Source organism: Arachis ipaensis, chromosome B06, assembly GCF_000816755.2.
Source record: "Arachis ipaensis cultivar K30076 chromosome B06, Araip1.1, whole genome shotgun sequence".
In the NCBI taxonomy this organism is placed as follows: domain Eukaryota; kingdom Viridiplantae; phylum Streptophyta; class Magnoliopsida; order Fabales; family Fabaceae; genus Arachis; species Arachis ipaensis.
In genome coordinates, this window is record NC_029790.2 from 15,564,601 (window position 1) to 15,570,441 (window position 5,841).

The following is a 5,841-nucleotide window of genomic DNA, read 5'->3' on the forward strand; positions in this document are numbered from 1 at the left end:
TATGGGCTTGCAGAAGGAGCTCAGATGTCTCTTGATTACTCAGCTGGTGGATCTATCCACATGAGAAAGACAATTGAAGAGGCTCAAGAGCTCATTGATACAGTTGCCAGGAATCAGCATCTGTACCTAAGCAGTGACCCTTCCATGAAAGAAGAGGTTAAAACAGTAACTGCTGAACTCAGCCCTGTAAAACAAGCTGCTGAATTCAATCAGCAATTGGACTTTCTAACAAAGCAGTTAGCCGAATTCAAGGATAAACTACAAGAGACAAGGATGGCTAATATACATATGGAAGAACAGTTTAAGCAAACAAAGCAGCAGCTGTCAAGGAAAATAACAGAAGAATGCCAAGCAGTTCAATTAAGAAGTGGGAAAACATTAAATACCCCACCTCAAAGCAGCAAAAAGCTAAGAAATGAGCAAACCACCCAAAATTTACCTGAGGACAGTAAGAGCCCAGGGAAAAGTAATTCCGGAACTAAAACGCCAGAAATTTGGTGGAAGGCTGGCGCTGAACGCCCAGACCATGCTCAAGACTGGCGTTCAACGCCAGAAACAAGGCAGGATTGGCGTTCAACGCCAGAAATGGGCAAGGATCTGGCGTTGAACGCCCAAAATGGGCAGGATCTGGCGCTGAACGCCCAAAATGGGCACAGTTCTGGCGTTCAGACGCCAGGAACAGACAAGGAGTTGGTGTCCAACGTCACTCCAGCTTCTAACTCTGGCACTCAATTGCCAGTGAGGGATCAAACACACACAAATGCTGATAACAACCCCTCTAAAAAGGCTTTTTCAACCACTTCTGTAGGCAATAAACCTGCAACAACTAAGGTTGAAGAATATAAAGCCAAGATACCTTATCCTCAAAAACTCCGGAAAGAGGAGCAGGATAAGCAATTTGCTCGCTTCGCAGATTATCTCAGGACTCTTGAATTAAAGATTCCATTTGCAGAAGCACTTGAGCAAATACCTTCTTATGCCAAGTTCATGAAAGAGATCTTGAGTCATAAAAGGGACTGGAGAGAAACAGAAAGAGTTCTCCTCACTGAAGAATGCAGTGCAGTCATTCTGAAGAGCTTTCCTGAAAAGCTTAAAGACCCTGGGAGTTTTCTGATACCATGCATATTAGAAGATAATTGCACCAAGACAGCCTTATGCGATCTTGGGGCAAGCATCAACCTAATACCTGCATCCACCATCAGAAAGCTTGGCTTAATTGAAGAAGTTAAACCAACCCAGATATGTCTCCAACTTGCTGATGGCTCCACTAAATACCCATCAGGCGTGATTGAAGACATGATTGTCAGAGTTGGGCCATTCGCCTTTCCCACTGACTTTGTTGTGCTGGAAATAGAGGAGCACAAGAGTGCCACTCTCATTCTAGGAAGACCCTTCCTAGCAACTGGACGAACCCTCATTGACGTCCAACAGGGGAAAATAACCCTGAGAGTCAATGATGATGAGTTTAAGCTGAATGCTGTCAAAGCCATGCAGCATCCAGACACAGCAAAAGACTGCATAAAAGTTGATCTTATTGACTCTTTGGTAGAAGAGATCAACATGGCTGAGAGTCTCGAATCAGAGTTGGAAGACATCTTTAAAGATGTTCAGCCTGATTTGGAGGATTCAGAGGACATGAAAGAGCCTCTGAAATTTCTTCTGGAAGAGGAAAAACCTCCTAAAACCGAGCTCAAGCCATTAGTTTATAAAGGATTTTTCAAAAATCGCAAAACTTCTAAGCAATCTGCTAGCTGCTGACACGCCATTTGTGTTTGACACAGAATGCCTGCAGGCGTTTGAAACACTGAAAGCTAAGCTGGTCACAGCACCAGTCATTTCTGCACCAGACTGGACATTACCATTTGAGCTAATGTGTGATGCCAGTGATCACGCCATTGGTGCAGTACTGGGACAGAGGCATAACAAGCTTCTGCATGTCATTTATTATGCTAGTCACATTTTAAATGATGCCCAGAAAAATTACACAACCACAGAGAAAGAATTACTTGCAGTGGTTTACGCCATTGACAAGTTCAGATCATACTTAGTAGGATCAAAAGTGATTGTGTATACTGACCATGCTGCTCTTAAATATCTACTCACAAAGCAGGATTCAAAACCCAGGCTCATCAGATGGGTGTTGCTTCTGCAAGAGTTTGATATAGAAATAAGAGACAGAAAAGGAACAGAGAACCAAGTGGCTGATCATCTGTCCCGGATAGAGCCAGTAGAAGGGACGTCCCTCCCCTCTATTGAGATCTCTGAGACTTTTCCGGATGAGCATTTATTTGCCATTCAGGAAGCACCATGGTTTGTCGATATTGCAAACTATAAAGCTGCAAGGTTCATACCCAAGGAGTACAACAGGATACAAAAGAAGAAATTAATTACTGATGCAAAGTACTACTTGTGGGATGAACCCTATCTCTTTAAGAGATGTGCAGACGGAATAATCCGTAGGTGTGTGCCTAGAGAAGAAGCACAGAGAATCCTATGGCATTGCCACGGATCTCAATATGGAGGCCATTTCGGAGGTGAGTGAACAGCCACTAAGGTCCTCCAATGTGGCTTCTATTGGCCCACACTCTATAGAGATTCCCGAGAGTTTGTACGTAATTGTGACAGTTGCCAAAGAGCTGGTAATCTGCCTCATGGTTACGCCATGCCTCAACAAGGAATCTTGGAAATTGAGTTGTTTGATGTATGGGGGATTGACTTCATGGGACCTTTCCCACCATCATACTCAAACACTTATATTCTGGTGGCAGTTGACTATGTATCAAAATGGGTTGAGGCCATTGCCACACCCACCAATGATACTAAAACAGTGCTGAAGTTCCTCCAGAAACATATCTTTAGCAGGTTTGGCGTCCCTAGAGTACTAATTAGTGATGGGGTCACTCACTTCTGCAATAAACAGCTTTACTCTGCCATGGTTCGGTATGGAATTCGCCACAAGGTGGCTACTCCATACCATCCACAAACCAATGGGCAAGCTGAAGTCTCTAACAAAGAATTAAAGAGAATCCTGGAATGGACAGTAAATACCCGTAGAAAGGATTGGGCACGGAGCTTGGATGATGCTCTGTGGGCCTACAGAACAGCATTCAAGACCCCTATAGGGACCTCTCCATACCAACTTGTGTATGGTAAGGCATGTCACCTGCCCGTGGAACTGGAACATAAGGCCTACTGGGCAACCAGATTCCTAAACTTTGATGCCAAATTAGCAGGAGGAAAAAGATTGCTCCAGCTAAATGAGCTAGAGGAGTTCAGATTCACAGCTTTCGAAAATGCCAAGCTTTATAAAGAGAAATAAAAAAAGTGGCATGACAGAAAGCTGTCATCTAGAATCTTTGAACCAGGACAGAAGGTTCTGCTGTTTAACTCTAGACTCAGGCTATTCTCCAGAAAATTGAAATCCCGGTGGAGGGGACCATACGTGATTACAAGTGTCTCACCATATGGTCATGTGGAGCTTCAAGATATTGATTCTGATAAGAGGTTCATTGTCAATGGACAGAGAATCAAGCACTATCTTGAAGGCAACGTTGAGCAAGAGTGCTCAAGGCTGAAGCTAGACTAAAAGCTCAGCAAGGTCCAGCTAAAGACAATAAAGAAGCGCTTGCTGGGAGGTAACCCAGCCATGGGGCATCAATCCTCTAAGCATTTTGCCCTATTTTTATTTTTATTTTTATTTGTTTATATAAAGTTCACTGACACTAAGGTGAAGAATCAATTGTATAAGTCCACAGAGTTACAGAAGGATTCGGCACACAAAACAGAGAAAAAGAGCTCACTGGCAAGAAAACGCCAGTAATGGTAGCAATCTGGGCGTTCAACGCCAGAAATGGGCACCCACTGGGCGTTGAACGCCAGCAATGGCAGCAACTGGGCGTTGAACGCCCAGGAGAGCAGCATTTGGGCATTGAACGCCCAAAACAGGCAGTGTTTGGGCGTTCAAACGCCAGGATGGTAGGGAGGAGCCAAATTCGTTTTTTCTACACATCTTTCCATTCTAATTTTAAATTTTATGTTTCAATGCATGATTTTTTTTACATAAACATGTTAAGAACCCTGATTTCTAAAAATCCTACTTTAAAAATATCAAATATATCTTAATCCATAAGCACCAATCCTTTTTTCAAATTCAATCCAACTCTTTTCAAAACTTTTCTATATACAAATCTATCTTTTTTACTCTAAAATCTTTTCAACTAATCAATAGCTTTTTCAAATCTCCATATTATCTTTTTCAAAATCTAGATTTATCTTTTTCAAAAATCCATCATATCTTTTCAATTTTAAACTATATCTTCTATCTTATCTTTTTTAAACTCTTTCTATCCTATCTTTTCCAAATTTTCGAAAACCCACTCCCCCATCCCTTTAAATATGGGTTCGGCCTCCCTCCCCTTCCATCAACAATTGCACCTAGCTCTCCTTCTATCCCTCTCCTTTCTCGCCAGAGGATGGCTGGACTTCATTGGGCATTCTCTGTTGCCTACTAGCAACCATTCTGAAGTCATAGTTAAAAGAGCAGTGATGATCCATTGCATCATGATGGGAAAAGAAGTGGAAGTTCATCAGCTGATCTCAGCTGAACTCTACAAAATTGCTAACAAAAATTCTAAAGAGGCCAGGTTGGCTTATCCAAGCGTGATTTCTCTGCTCTGCAAAGATGCTGGAATAAGGATGGGAATAACTAAGTATATCTCAGTTGAGAAACCAATCACCAAAGCATCAATGAAAAAACAACAGGCATAGGATGATCCCATCAAGAAGAAAACACAGGAATTTCTCCCAAAAATCCCTCAATCTGAATACTGGGAGTATCTTGAGACGTTTGTTACCAAGATACGGAAAGCTATGGAACAAATAATAAAAGAACAAAAGGAGCACAGTCAAATTCTTACCTATATGTTTAAAGAACAAGAGGAGCAAGGGCGTGACCTAAGGGACTTGAAGCGCCAGAAGTTATCTCTTGAAGGACCAAGCACCCCAAAGATCCGAGGAACACCCGTTTCCCAGAACTAAGGTTGTTAATTTCCAATTTCTGCTTTAACTCTGTGATAGTGTCATTATAGAAGTTCACCTTATGAGTCATATAGTAGTAATTAGTATCTATTTTGATTTTATCCCCAATTAAGCCATAGTTTATTTTTCTCATCATAAGCAAACATGAATAAAATAGTAGATCTTTTAAATAAGAGGCAATAAAATTTCAAGTTTTTAATAAGAAAAAAAATTCTAATTAGTTACATGTGGTGGCAATGCTTTCTGTCTTCTGAATAAATGCTTGAACAGTGCATACGTCTTTTGAATTTGTTGTTTAAGACTGTTAAATATGTTGGCTCTTGAAAGAATGGTGAACATGAGACATGTTATTGATAATCTAAAAAATCATAAAAATGATTCCTGAAGCAAGAAAAAGCAGCAAAAAAAAAAAAAGAAGAAGAAGAGAGCAAGCAGAAAAAGCCAATAGCCCTTAAAACCAAAAGGCAAGGGTAATAAAAAGAATCCCAAGGCTTTGAGCATCAGTGGATAGGAGGGCCTAGGGGAATAAAATCCTGGCCTAAGCGGCTAAACCAAGCTGTCCCTAACCATGTGCTTGTGGCGTGAAGGTGTCAAGTGAAAACTTGAGACTGAGCGGTTAAAGTCAAGGTCCAAAGCAAAAAGAAGAGTGTGCTTAAGAACTCTGGACACCTCTAATTGGGAACTTTAGCAAAGCTGAGTCACAATCCAAAGGGTTCACCCAATTATGTGTCTGTGGCATTTATGTATCCGGTGGTAATACTGGAAAACAAAGTGCTTAGGGCCACGGCCAAGACTCATGAAATA